The following is a 15,245-nucleotide window of genomic DNA, read 5'->3' on the forward strand; positions in this document are numbered from 1 at the left end:
AGGCGTCTAAGGGCGTGTCTAAATGCGCATCTACAGGCGCGTCTATTTGTGCGTCTGGCTTGCTACAGACATGCACAGACGCGTATATAGACGCTCAAATAGACGATCTGTTAAACGGAGTTTTAAACGAATTGTTAGACGCGCTTTTAGACGCGCTGTTAGACGGATGTTTGGATGGGCTATTAGATGCACTTTTTAACGCACTGTTAGACGGCTGTTTTGACGGTCTGTTAGACGCGGTGGTAGACGCGCTTTTACTTAAACTGTTAAACGCTCTGTTAGACGCGTTTATAGACGCGAAGATTAGACGGGTCTATAGACGCGCTCTGACAAAGCCTCTTTTTTTTTCTTCTCAGCTCCCAAAGTAATAGATTTGTTTATTTTTTTCCAGTTTAACATGTGGGGAGGAAGTGCTTCTAGCTCACCTGATCCGCGTGAATCGATATGGAAGGATTTATATAATATTTTAGGGCACCCTCCTAGTCCTACGGAGTTATACGGGTACATGACGGGTACCCTTAACACTCCCCAGGAGTCGGCACTACAAACTCCGAGCCACCCCACACCGCCTGAGATCACCCCAGCGGAGTCCGCACAGTCGTCTTATGCCCTGTCTTATGCCCCTTCCCTCGTACCATCTTATGCCCCTTCCCCCATGCCGTCTTATGTCCCTTCTGCCATCCCGTCTTATGCCCCTTCCCCCATGCCTTCAAGAGGTCCTTCTGCCTCAGCGAGCCGTCGACGTACTCCCCAGCCGTCGAGACTCGGTTCTCCAGCTACGAGTGGTCAGCGTAGTCCCACGCAGTCCCCAGCTACGAGTGGCCAGCGTACGAGCTCGACACGACAGGGTGGTAGGCGTAGTAACAGGGAGAGCGGTGGCGGATGCATGGCACAGTGCTTTGGGCCATGTGGCGGTGAGGCCGAGGATGATGATTCCGATGATTTAGACGTGCCTCTGGGTGATGGTACGATTTATTATGACATCACCCAGACAGGAGGCATCTTGATGGATGCGCGGGGGAAGGATGTAATGGCCTTCATGCGCTCTGTAATTGCTAACAATTACAGAGATTGCTTTATCCACTATAAAGACCACCCAAAGAGGTTGGCTGATGAGACCCTCGCTACTGTTCGCTCTAGGTATCCTAACCCCCCCAATCGCCAGTTCACAGATAAATGGGGGAAGTCAAAGATTGTTATGATACTTAGCAATAAAAAGTCTTTCCTTAAGAGGCAGGCACTAGCGGAGCTTGCCAGACTTGAGGCAGGTCAACCTCCAAGGGGCCCGCCCCACACCGCTCAGAAGCGTGAGTGGAAGAAGGCAATGAAGTCAGCGAGGGAGGAGCCCAGTCTGCAGCACGTGGAGGCACGGAGGATCCAGATGGAGGAGTATGGGAGCGCGCATTTTGGAGCAGGGGGTGTTGAATCATGGGAGGCCCAATTTGTAAGTATCGATCTCAAATTATATTGCTTATGTAGTTTATTAGGAGGTTGGTTGTTTCTTTGTACTAATCCCTCCACAAAGTGTATCGCGGTCATGCAACTTGAGATCGTGGGCAGATACCCTACTCCAGTGGAGACAGCCTACCACCGCCACCATCGCAGGATACATGGAGGCACTTCTATGATGACGGGTTGATTACTGAGGAGCAGTATACCCGAGCGACTAGACAGGCCCCCCAGGTATTTGAAAGTAATTAAATAATGCCAAAATTATAAGTAAAGATTTGATTTTTCATACATTGATATATGTTGTCCCTTGTTTACAGGGCGCCCCTGCACAAGACGACGAGGAAGACGAGGAAGGAGGTGCAAAAGGGAGTGCAGAAGGCAGCGCAGAAGGGAGCGTGGAAGGCAGCGAGGATTAGTCGTAGAAGTAGTGCTACTATTCTTTTTTGTACTTAAAGCCATTGGCTTGGCTTCGTGCCTCTTGTATATAGACTCCTCTTATTTTTTGTACTTGAAGCCACATGACATGGCTTAGCTTCCTTATTTTTTGTACTTGGAGCCACATGACGTGGCTTAGCTTCGTGCTATATGTATATACAAGCACTTTTTGAGCTTTTAATTTTATTGCGTTTTGGAGTTGTAATATTTTATTTGGAATTGTAATTAAAATGAGGTTGGCTGTAAGAATTGAATTACAGAATGTGGATATGGGATTCTTGTAACTATATAGCATACACAACATACACAGTATTCTGTAAATTTTTTTTTTTTTTAAAGGCGCGTCTATCAGTGCGTTTACAAACGCATTTATATTCGCGTGTGTCTGTTCGATTTGCGTCTATACGTGCGTCTATCAAGGCGTTTATTTGCGCGTCTATTTACGCGTGTATGAGCGCGTCTATACGCGCATAAGTCTGATATATAGACGCGCTAATAGACGCGGGTCTGCTGACGCGCAAATAGACGCGCCCGTAAGTTTTTTATTTAGTTCATGAAACACGTCTGTGTGCGCGTCTATGGGTGCTTTGTCTTGTTGTGATTGCTTGAACTTGCCAGAACTTCATGGTTCCTCTTGTATTAGGAAAGAAGTGCATTGTCTTCTTTAGCACATCCTAAAGTTCTGTTGGCAAGCTAGAAAGCTTGACTCCACCATCTTTACTAATTTGAGCGTTGGGGTATACATCTAGAATATCATGTCTCTTCTACTACTTCTCCAAGAAGTGTGCTTACAAATTGCCTCCAAGAGTGCCTAGCGCATTTTCAATCATGCTTTTAGTGATGGTAATCTTCTAACCTTGATAGACTATTTGTCCCTCCTTCACATTCACCTCTTGTACCAAGCTGGTGAAGTTGGTTAGAGTATCTAAATTGGGCTTTTGAAGGGCAAGTGAGGAGCTCCCATATGTTGTGATTTCAAGATCAAGGGAGGAGAGGCTCTCACATTGTGCTACAGAGGTGATGAGCTCTCGGACTGTGCAGAGGGGGAGGAAAGATTATGTGAGGTGCTTTCAAATAGTACAGACATGTTTTGGAGCTCAGTGTATCTAGGGGGATCCATTATGAGATGCGATTGAAGTTGCAAGAAGAGTGCAAGGAAGAAAAGAAACGGCCGAGAGGGACAGAAGAAAAAATAGTGAAGGGAATGGAATAGTGGAGGCTTAAGTTTATAGCCCAATTGCAAGGGAGAAAGAAACAGCCAAGATGGATATCAGATAAAACAATGAAGGGAATAGAACTATTAAGGTGAGAGCCACCACGGTGGTTGGCTTGAATTTTGATTAATTCAAGGCGCAGTACTAACTTGCATGGTAATGAGTGATTAGAGGTGATTAGGCTTTATGATTACATCTGTGGTAATTATTGACACCTTCCACTAGTGGTGGCAGCTAACATTCCACTGAGGTGGCATCTAAGATTACAAGCCATGTCTATAGTAGCGGCTAAGATACCACCGGGGTGGCAGTTAATTACCAACCACCACAATGGCTCACAATTACTCACCTGCCAATTACCACCATCGGGCTTGCATGATCAGTAGAGTGTAGTTAATTAGCAGTCACCGAGCTTGCATGCTCAATAAATGCATGATAATGAGTGATCAGATGTGATTAGGCTTCATGATTTACATTTGTGATAATAACTGCCACCTCTCACCAGTGGTGGCGATCGGTGGTGGTGGCTCCGAGGTGGCATCTAGAGTTACTAGCCACATCTGTGGTGGTGGCTAAGATTGCATCGAGTTAGCACTTAATTACTAGCCACTGTAGTGGCCTACAATTACTCACCTTCCAGTTACCACCACTAGGCTTGCATGATCCTAGAGTGCAGTTAATTACCACTCACCGAGCTTGCATGCTCAATAGAGTGCAGTTAATTACCACAATTAATTACTAGGATGATGGCATTTGCTTCGTGACTAGCAACCACATAATAATTAATTTCCATTGCCGTCGGTCCGCAAGGTGGAGTCTGGGGTGGGTGCCTAAGATTCCACCAGGCTGGTAGCTAATTACCAACCACCACCATAGTGATCTGCAATTAAAATGGCTTATGATTAAATTTGGATTTCACCCTCCTTAAATTTTGATTAGTTAAATAGGTGTTTAAATGGATCATGATTATTTGGATGGCACAATTGGCCTCTAGTTAAAAAGCTCATGGGGTGCAGTACTAAGAAATTGTATGTATCACGTGTATTCAAGGGGTATTTTAAAAACCCCTCAACTAAAATATGTCCTCGAATAAAAACACCCCTCTTTAGTTATGAACTAAGTGATTTTTTTCTAAAGTTTTATTCAAAAACCCCTCCTGTTATTGTAATCCTATTAAATTTTTTCAAAAAGTGGAATTAAAATACCCCTCCTTTTGAATGCACATGGTACACAATTTTTGAGGTGAACCTCCTGATGTAAAAAGGAAGAAGAAGAAGATGATCCTCGGTGGCTCAAACTATGATTAATATAAGGTCCATGGCATTTGGTATTTGGCTACTTTTCTTAACACTAGTTTAGTAGCATAACAGGACATAAAAGTGTCCTTTTGAGGTTTTGGTAAAAAAATCACAACTTGATGTAGATGTGTTTTTTGGTCATTTCCTCTCTTGAGCTAAAGGTAGGCTCATAGGATTATTTTCTAAAAATATTAGAAGCACAAAAAACTATTACATGTGATTACAAAATTCTCACAAATGTATGTTAACACAACGTTTCACCCAAGGAGTACTCATATTTGAAACTTTATTTAGCATGCTCAAAAATAAGAATGATTTCAATGAGATAGCATTTTTTAGCGGGTGTTTATAAGTATATCAAAGACCTAAGAGTGATAAAAATTTATTAAAAAATAATTTTAGTTAACACAATCATATATGCTTCCAACATAAATAAATTGTTATTCAATTACTAAATTGGAAGAAATTGATGGCCCTACTTCAGAACAACTACCCTCAGAACACACTTCTTACATGTGCCTAATAAAGTGATTTTGAGGTTTGGGGGGATGCCCAACATCCCAAATCACTCTATTAAGCATATTACACCTATTAATCTAGATTTTTACTTACTGTTTTAATTGGCAACTACCTTTAGAAGCCTAAAGAAAATAGCACCACAAAAATGCCAAAAGAAAAAGCAACTGATGCCCCTACTTTAGAACAAACTACCCTTAGAAAAAATTTCATACATGTGCCTAAGAAAGCAATTTTGAGGATTGAGGGAATGGCCAAGATCCCAAATATCTTTCTTGAACACACTACAACTATGACTCTAGATTTTCACATACTGTTGCAATTTCCAACTACCTTTAGCCAACTACCTTTAGAAGCATTTGTAGAAGTGTTCGTACGAAAGTGATTTGTAGAGTTGGTAACAAGACCAACATACCAAATCACTTTCTTGAGCACCTTTCTAATTTGCCTACCAGATTTCAAACTTGAGTGCATTTTGTGCTCTTTTAAGGAAACTTAAGAAATGTGCTTCAGAAAGCGATTTGGAGTGTTGAAGTCTAGCCCAATAGCTCAAATCACTTTCTTGAGCACATCTAACTCTCTGAGGTTTGCAAAACAAAGTAGATGGAGAAAAGCATTGGACTCCATCATACCAACTTCTAGGTGTGGTAGACCCTCTACTTGTAGGTTGGTTTCTATAGCATAGCACTGGATCCTAGAGCACTGTGGATAGATGTGGAGCATGAGCGATGGAATGAGACAGAAGAGAGCTCGAGTAAATAGAAGAATGAGGTACTAAGAGACGTATATGCAGCTACCTCCAAAAATGAACGATCAAGTCACCTTGTGCATGTGTGTGCCAAAATAGAAGGAAGCCTCATTTAGGCCCCAGGTATGAGTAGCATACATTCCATAACTAGAAGCATGTCATAATAAGGGCATCATCCTCAAGACTCATGCCCCATGTATGGCTATAGTATGGACCTTGGCAATCATGTCCACGGGTATACAAGGCTGCGACGGCTTACTTTTGGCCTCCTACTCTTTGATTCTCGCTTCCCTACTTCCACTCTCCCTTTCGTCCTCCTATAGCACCACCATACTCTACTCTTCTCCACAATGTATGCTCTTCCCTGCACTCTAAGGATCAAGAGCAATAGCTTTGACTGTAGTGGTAATGGAGTAGTGCCCAGGAGGTATGCACTTACCAAATGTTCTGGATTTTTGTTTGGATGCTTGGACAATAGGCCATATATTTTTCTTTAGCACAATCCTAGGATTATTCTTAAGAAAGAAATTTTGGACTATGGAGGCCTAGCCAACAGGCCAAATCGCTCTCTTAATCGCAATCCTAAAAATGTGCTCAAGAAAGCGATTTTTGGCTCTGGAGACATGGCCAAAAAGCAAAATCGCTTTGTTAAATACATTCTTGAGGATTCCTTTGATTATGTTATTTCTTGGGTTTAGCAATCTAAAGTATTGTATTTCCTTTCAGATCCAAGGGATCCAAGCAGAGTATCCCAAAAAAGGAGGCTAGACTTCACCTCCTAGATTTTGTTAAGGCAAAATCCTATACTAGATAGAATAATCACTCATTGTGTTAGGACTCCTATTCCTCTATTGGTTTTATTTTAACTAATTGTCTCAGGGGGGTCACTATGTATAAACCCTCTATATCACGTGCGTTCAAGGCCTATATTTAAAATCCCTTATCTGTAAAATTTTTCATTAATAAAATGTACCCCTTTTCTATACAAATCTGTAAATTTTTCCCAAAACTATTTTAAATAGTCCCTTATGTATATTTATTTCTGTAAATTTTAGAAATAAAAAATATCCTTCTGTTGAACTCACGTGATAGGGTTACATATGATGAGTGACCCCCCCGAGCTAATTGTAGATACTATGTAATGCAAAAGTGTGCTTAAGAAAGCGATTTTGCTTATTGCAAATCTATCCAATAAGCTAATTGCCTTGTTCAGCATAATTCTTGAAGTCTGTCAAATTACTCTTTTAAATAGATAAATTGACATTTTGAAGTTCCAGCTCGAGTTTTCTTTAGAGGGGTCAAATGACCAAAACAAGTGACTAACAGTAATGTGCTTAAGAAAGCGATTTGGTCACTTGGCCTAGGGCCAAGTGCCCAAATAGCTTTCTTAAGCACAAATGGCCTTCTACTATTTTGGTGCATAATCACTACTACACACGCATCCTATTGCGACGTTTACGTACCGACAATTAGCGCCCGCTTAGCGTTAATCGTCGGTATAAAAATCGGGTGTCGTAAATCGTCGCTATATAGCGACTTTTAATAAGCGTCGCTATATAGCGACGTTAGTAAAAGTCGCTATATAGCGACTTTGAAAAGTCGCTATATAGCGACGTTAGTAAAAGTCGCTATATAGCGACTTTTAAAGGTCGCTATATAGCGACACTGAGACTATATTATAGCGACGTTTTACAGAGAGGTTTTTTTTTTTTTTTAAGCCTTAAAATTTATTTTCTTCCAATGACAAAATTTTTTAATTTTTCATACATGTTTGAGCTCATAGAGAAATAAAAAATGAGAGCATGTACATCAAGCCTGTGAAGCTCATATATTCATGTCCAAGTTGGAGATGAGAAAAATCAAATTAAATAAGAGCATTTACATCAACTGTTTCATCTTGAGCCAAGTCTAAGGCGCCAAGCAAGTCTATCTCCAACTCTATACCGAGTTGATCTCCTATATCATCATCGTACTCTAGCATCGTACGTTCACCTAAAAGTATTTGATCATCTTCTTCAATTAAGCTTAAGTGTGGTGATTGATCTTGACGATTGTTGTCTTCCTCGTCAATATCGTGATCTCCATCCTCCTCCCGTGCGATGTCATTATGCGCATCTTCCTCTTGCCTCATATGGTGATCTACATCTTCTTCGCTAGATTCATCAATTGGATCCGGATTTGGTAGTGGCATCTCCATATCCACATCTCGATCTTCAAAAATCTGCTTACTTCGTGGTGCAACTTGGATCACGTACCACCATCTTGGATCAGAACGATCCGGATGAAAAACCACCTATATTGAAGATGAAAAATCACGTGCCAAATGTCGTCAATTATATATATATCAATGGACTTAAAAAACGAAAGCTTCGACTAATTAAATCATTAGTATGCACCTGCTCACAGTGCTCGGGAAGAACAAAAGTATCACTTTCATCGGTCCAATGTTTGGTGGAGTCTATTGCAAAGAGACCGCTACCATCTTTTCTCACAGTTGCATGGGGACCGTTGTAAGTAGTTCTAAACCATTTTACATCAAGAATGAAAATAGTAAATCGTCTGAAATCAATTTCATAGATGTCGCGTATGGTTCCACAATAATCCAACTGTGAGGAGAGAAGATTGGTATCCGAAGCACTTGCTCGGCTATCTTGTGTGAAGTTAGCCATGACTCCACAATCATACGTGACTCTCTTTGAATTGATGCGTTCTATGCGAAAATGTCGTCCATATGACCATAATGCACTGTACTTTTTGTACTATAAAAGAGCATCATTAAAACAATGAAGATGCACCTATTTTATAGCATATATTGCCACAAATAATTACTTAATTACATCAAGAGATAAGAAACTTACATGCACCATACATCCAGATGATAACTCCCGCTCGCGCTCGTTTATTGTCTCTCCATCACGTTCGGCTTTACGTATAGCTAGTTGTAGCCAATCAAGTGACATGTGAGTAGGGAGAAGAGCCAGATCTCGTGGATATGGTTGTGATCGCCTGTACATTACTCTGAATCTCGTCCTTGCATTTATTCTTTCTGCTTTGGCCACTTCATATCTCTCAATCCACTTCTGCATCTCAGGGCTATTGAGGATACAAAACTTATTGAATTTCTCCATTTGCTCTTCGCTCATCTTTCTTTCAATCCCTTTTCCTTGGGGGACCTCGCCAATGATGCGATCATCATCCTTGTTGTGCCAAGCTTGCGGCATATCAGGATCCGTGGATGCAAGAAACTCTGTGATATATACTAATGACTCTTGCACAAGCCATCCCTCTGCCATGCTTGCTTCTGGTCTTGCTCTTTGTCTTACAAACCCCTTTAAAGTTTTCATAAACCGCTCGAGAAAAAACATACATCGATTATGAACGGTACCTGCTATAGCCACCTCATCAACTATGTGCACAAGCAAGTGGACTTGAGTTGTCATAATGCTTGAGGGAAAGTGCTTCTCAAGCAAGCATACGGCTTCGATGGATTCCACCCTAGCCTTCTCGATGCTCGATATAGAGATCTCTTTTTGAGATATCCACCTATTTCACATGTCCATGCATATGTAAGATATTTGAGATATCCACCTATTTCACATGTCCATGAAGAAAATAGATAATGCGAATTGATAGTAAGCATACCTCACAATACCACAGATCTTGAATATAGCATTTCTAACATCTTCTTGTAAGCACCCTTTTATTGTAATTGGAAGGATGAACTATCAAAGCAACAATGAAATCATGTCAACAATATAACATAATAATAATTACGCTAATGCATCACTATTATCGGTACACTAATTCTACTTAGAATACCTGTAAGACCTTGTGCCAATCATGGGACTTGAGGCCACTAAGCTTATTGTCCTTTGAAAATGCTCCTTTCAAGCAACGCATGTACCCTGTCGGTGTTTGAAAAGAGGCAATGTCTGCCTTGATCGCTGCCTCCTCCCTCGTAGAGAGGATCCACGTTGCTTTCGGGAGGACAACTTTTCCTGAAGCATGCACTTGGGGCCACAAACGAGACATCCTATTCATAGCACGCAAGTCCTCTCGCACTCCTCTCGAGTCCTTGGAACCAACCAAGTGTGCCCAAATGGTAGCCCCCACATTCTTAAAGATATGCATGGGATCCAAGAGATGATTGATTTGTAACTGACCCCAATAAGGAAGCTGGTGAAAGATCGATAGCCTCTTCATACCAGGAGGAGGTTCCTCTCCATTCTCCCTCCAAGCTTGAATCCAATCACTTGCTTTCAAATATGATGGTGGTGGATCAAGCTGACCTCCACGTGCGAGATGGTCGAGCGGAAGGTATCGAGCATGACCTTCATAAACATTTTTCCTCATGTGTTTGGAGTAGCGTGCAAGCGATTTCAGAGCGGGTCCACAAACAGGACAAGCATGGTACCCACTTGTAACAAGCCCTGCACGCGTGCATGAATATGTTAGTACAAGACATGCGTGCAAAAGAGAGTAAAAAAAGCATAATCCCTCATTGTACATGTAAAGACATAACCACGTACCTGCGCACTCTCCATATCCTGGGTAGTCATGCATGGTCCACATCAAGATACCCCTGACGGAAATATCATTGGTATGCCTAGGAGCTCTGGAAATATCAAAGACCTGCACTCCTCTCCATAATATCTGTAACTCCTCTATCAAAGGTGCCATGTACACGTCCATGTTTCTTGCCTTGTACTTTCCTGGCACAAGTAGTGCAAGCATGAGGTGTCCCTTTTTTATTGTTAGCCATGGTGGGATATTGTAATTCACCACGACTATGGGCCATGTCGACCAAGATGTCGAGCGTAACCCGAAAGGATTCACGCCGTCCATGGCTAGCCCAAGATGTAAGTTGCGTGGCTCTCTCGCAAAGTCCGGCCACTGATTATCTATGTGCTTCCAAGCCGCACAATCTGCGGGAATCCTCAATGTGTGATCAGTGGACCGATGAGATGCATGCCATGTCATCAACTCCGCTATGGATTTGCATCGAAACATGTGTTGTATTCTTGCAATGATGGGAAAGTGTCTTAAGACCTTTACCGGTATCCTCTCACCCTGCAAGTCATCTCTATATCGTTGTTCCCCACACTTTGGACAACTAGCCAAATCTCCATGCTCACGACGAAAGAGAATACAATCATTACGGCAAGCATGGATGGTATCATAATCCATACCCACCATTGTTAGCATCTTTTTCGCTTCATCTCTTGATGCGGGCATGGTATTTGGTGCAGGCAACATCTTTTGGAGCAACCTATGACAAAGACACTATCCAAATGATGATTCTCAAAACAAACAATATCCAAATAATGAGTCAATCAAATTAATGCAAGGGCTAACCTCATTAAGGCCGAGACACTTGTATCCGACCACCCATACTGTACTTGTAGATTCAAGATTGAGAGACAAGCACGTAGTTTAGACATCCTGGCACCCTCGTACAATTGTGTTGATTGCAACCCTCGCATTTTCACCTCAGACGCTGACATCACGTGTACATGGGATGTAGTGCCCCTAAAAATGGAATCCATCATGTCGACCATACCCTCGTCGTCATCTGGGAGACTATAGTCTTGTTGAAAGTGAGAAGGTATATGTATACCCTCGTCACCCTCGTCATCCTGTCATAAGCTCATTCGTGTAAATAGAAGATCTTCTAATTCCGGGTATACAATAAGATTGCGAACTTAAATAGCTTTGACTTACCGATGATCCATCAACATGTGCAACACCAACGGGGGGTACTGGTTCCGGCTCCTCCCCATACATCCGCAAGTGGCGCATGATAATACGACGTTGATGTCGTACTTCTCGCTTGCAATGAGTGCAATGACAATATAACCTCTCCGTAAGCCACTTCGTGCTCCCAGGCATTGGCGCATCATCGGATGAGCTTCCACTCGTCCCTTCCATCTACACTTATAAAACCAAAACATAAGCATGAAGAGGAGATGTACACAATTATGAGCATAGCATGTTTAATTTGAGCTTCTCTTGAGGCTATATAAAAAGAATGACATCGCTATATAGTAAGGATTGAAACAAAAAATCCTATATAGTAAGGCTATGTAGTAAGAGGAGATATTGACAATTATAGGCATAGCATGTTTGAGTCACAAGAGGCCTCATTAAAAAATAAACAGTAAGCGTCGCTATATAGCGACGCTCTGTTCCGTCACTATATAGCGACGATTTTAATTGAAAGCGTCGCTATATAGCGACGTTTTCAATTAAAAACGTCGCTATATAGCGACGAATAAGCGTCGCTATATAGCGACGCTGTGGGTTAAAACCCGAAACGCCGAAACCTGCGGCGTTTTGCTCAAAGCTTTCCTAATCTCTCAAGTAAGCTCTCCAAAATCTCCTCCCACCTATTTTCACTGACCTCCCATCTATTCCAAGCAACCTCCTACCCTATTTCCCACTCCTCACCCTCCTCCTACCTCTTGTGCACCCTCTCTCTCCTTTTTCCCTCTTTGGTTTCCAGAAAGAAAGTTCTTCAAAAGGTGAGTTTCTTTCAACAATGTAGGTTGTTTGTTTGTTAGCTTTGGTTTTGTGAGTGTTTCTACTTGTATTGCTAAAGTTTTAAACTAGTTTTCATGCTTGATTAGAAAGGATTCAAACAAAAAACGAAATTTCAAGAAAGAAAGAAAGAAACTTACCTCTTCTTTCTGTATTTCTCTTCCTTCTCTTCCTTCTCTTCTCCTCAATCTCCTCCTTTCCTTGTCTCCTCAATCTTCTCTTTCCTTGTCTCCTTTCAAGAAGTTGCTTTTGTGAACTCCTCTTTCCACTAACATCTTATTTGAAAAAATGGGTTGTTTTCTCTCTTTTGTAGGGCCAGTCCACTACACCGAGCGGGACATAGTCTCTCTTTTGTGGGCCCAGTCCACTACACCGAGCGGGACATACTTTTACAGGTAAGTGCTTCCTCTTCTTTCCATTTAAGCTTTTTGTTATTTGCATTGGCCTGCAGCTAGCGCCTTAAGCGCTAGCTGCAGTGATGGGCGTAGGAACCCTCTCTTCCCCCTTCTCTTTTTCTCATTTTCCCCCTTCTCTTTTTTCCCTCTTCTCTTATTCTCTCTTTCCCCCTCTCTCTTTTCCCTTCTCTCTTTCCTTTCCCCCTTATTCTCTATTTCCGCATCCCTCTTATTCTCTTATGCTTATGCTTCTCTCATTCCCCCTTATCTATTTCCCCCTTCTCTCATTCTCTTTTTCCGCATGACCATAAGCATGAGCTTATGCTTATGCTTATGCATAAGCATAAGCATAAGCTCATGCTTATGCTCATTCATGAGCATGAGCTTATGCGTAAGTTTCCGCATAAGCTCCTTCTCTCATTCCGCATAAGCTCCTTCTCTATTTTCGCATGAGCATAAGCATGAGCTTATGCTTATGCTCATTCATGAGCATGAGCTTATGCGTAAGTTTCCGCATAAGCTTATGCGGAAATAGAGAATGAGAGAAGCTTATGCTTCTCTCATTCTCTTTTTCCGCATAAGCTCCTTCTCTCATTCCGCATAAGCTCCTCCTCTATTTCCGCATGAGCATAAGCATGAGCTTATGCTCATGCTTATGCATAAGCATAAGCATAAGCTCATGCTTATGCTCATTCATGAGCATGAGCTTATGCGTAAGTTTCCGCAAGAGCTTATGCGTAAGTTTCCGCAAGAGCTTATCCGCAAGTTTCCGCAAGTGCTCCTTCTCTTTTTCCGCATAAGCTCCTTCTCTTTTTCCGCATGAGCATATGCATGAGCTTATGCTTATGCTTATGCATAAGCATAAGCATAAGCTCATGCTTATGCTCATTCTTCCGCATGAGCATAAGCATGAGCTTATGCTTATGCTTATGCTTAAGCACAAGCTTTCCGCATAAGCTCATGCTCATGAATGAGCAACAGCATGAGCTTATGCGTAAGTTTCCGCATAAGCTTATGCGGAAATAGAGAATGAGAGAAGCTTATGCTTCTCTCATTCTCTTTTTCCGCATAAGCTCCTTCTCTCATTCCGCATAAGCTCCTTCTCTATTTCCGCATGAGCATAAGCATGAGCTTATGCTTATGCTTAAGCATAAGCGTAAGCATAAGCTCATGCTTATGCTCATTCATGAGCATGAGCTTATGCGGAAGTTTCCGCAAGAGCTTATGCGGAAATAGAGAATGAGAGAAGCATATGCTTCTCTCATTCTCTTTTTCCGCATAAGCTCCTTCTCTCATTCCGCATAAGCTCCTTCTCTATTTCCGCATGAGCATAAGCGTAAGCATAAGCTCATGCTTATGCTCATTCATGAGCATGAGCTTATGCGTAAGTTTCCGCAAGAGCTTATGCGGAAATAGAGAATGAGAGAAGCATATGCTTCTCTCATTCTCTTTTTCCGCATAAGCTCCTTCTCTCATTCCGCATAAGCTCCTTCTCCATTTCCGCATGAGCATAAGCATGAGCTTATGCTTATGCTTATGCTTATGCTTATGCATAAGCATAAGCATAAGCTCATGCTTATGCTCATTCATGAGCATGAGCTTATGCGTAAGTTTCCGCAAGAGCTTATGCGTAAGTTTCCGCAAGAGCTTATCCGCAAGTTTCCGCAAGTGCTCCTTCTCTTTTTCCGCATAAGCTCCTTCTCTATTTCCGCATGAGCATAAGCATGAGTTTCCGCAAGTTTCCGCAAGCATAAGCTCATGCTTATGCTCATGCATGAGCATGAGCTTATGCGCAAGTTTCCGCAAGAGCTTATCCGCAAGTTTCTGCAAGTGCTCCTTCTCTTTTTCCGCATAAGCTCCTTCTCTTTTTCCGCATGAGCATAAGCATGAGCTTATGCTTATGCTTATGCATAAGCATAAGCATAAGCTCATGCTTATGCTCATTCTTCCGCATGAGCTTATGCGTAAGTTTCCGCAAGAGCTTATGCGGAAATAGAGAATGAGAGAAGCATATGCTTCTCTCATTCTCTTTTTCCGCATAAGCTCCTTCTCTCATTCCGCATAAGCTCCTTCTCTATTTCCGCATGAGCATAAGCATGAGCTTATGCTTATGCTTATGCATAAGCATAAGCATAAGCTCTTCTCTATTTCCGCATGAGCATAAGCATGAGCTTATGCTTATGCTTATGCATAAGCATAAGCATAAGCTCATGCTTATGCTCATGCGGAAATAGAGAAGGAGCTTATGCGGAATGAGAGAAGGAGCTTGTCATGAGCTTATGCGCAAGTTTCCGCATGAGCTCCTTCTCTTATTCCGCATAAGCTCCTTCTCTTTTTCCGCATAAGCTCCTTCTCTATTTCCGCATGAGCATAAGCATGAGTTTCTGCAAGTTTCCGCAAGTTTCCGCAAGCATAAGCATAACTCATGCTTATGCTCATGCATGAGCATGAGCTTATGCGCAAGTTTCCGCAAGAGCTTATCCGCAAGTTTCCGCAAGTGCTCCTTCTCTTTTTCCGCATAAGCTCCTTCTCTTTTTCCGCATAAGCTCCTTCTCTCATTCCGCATAAGCTCCTTCGCAAGTTTCCGCATGAGCATAAGCATGAGCTTATGCTTATGCTTATGCTTATGCTTATGCATAAGCATAAGCAT

Source organism: Dipteris shenzhenensis, chromosome 19, assembly GCF_047967505.1.
Source record: "Dipteris shenzhenensis isolate YYH24624 ecotype China chromosome 19, Dip_SZ_1.0, whole genome shotgun sequence".
Taxonomy (NCBI): domain Eukaryota; kingdom Viridiplantae; phylum Streptophyta; class Polypodiopsida; order Gleicheniales; family Dipteridaceae; genus Dipteris; species Dipteris shenzhenensis.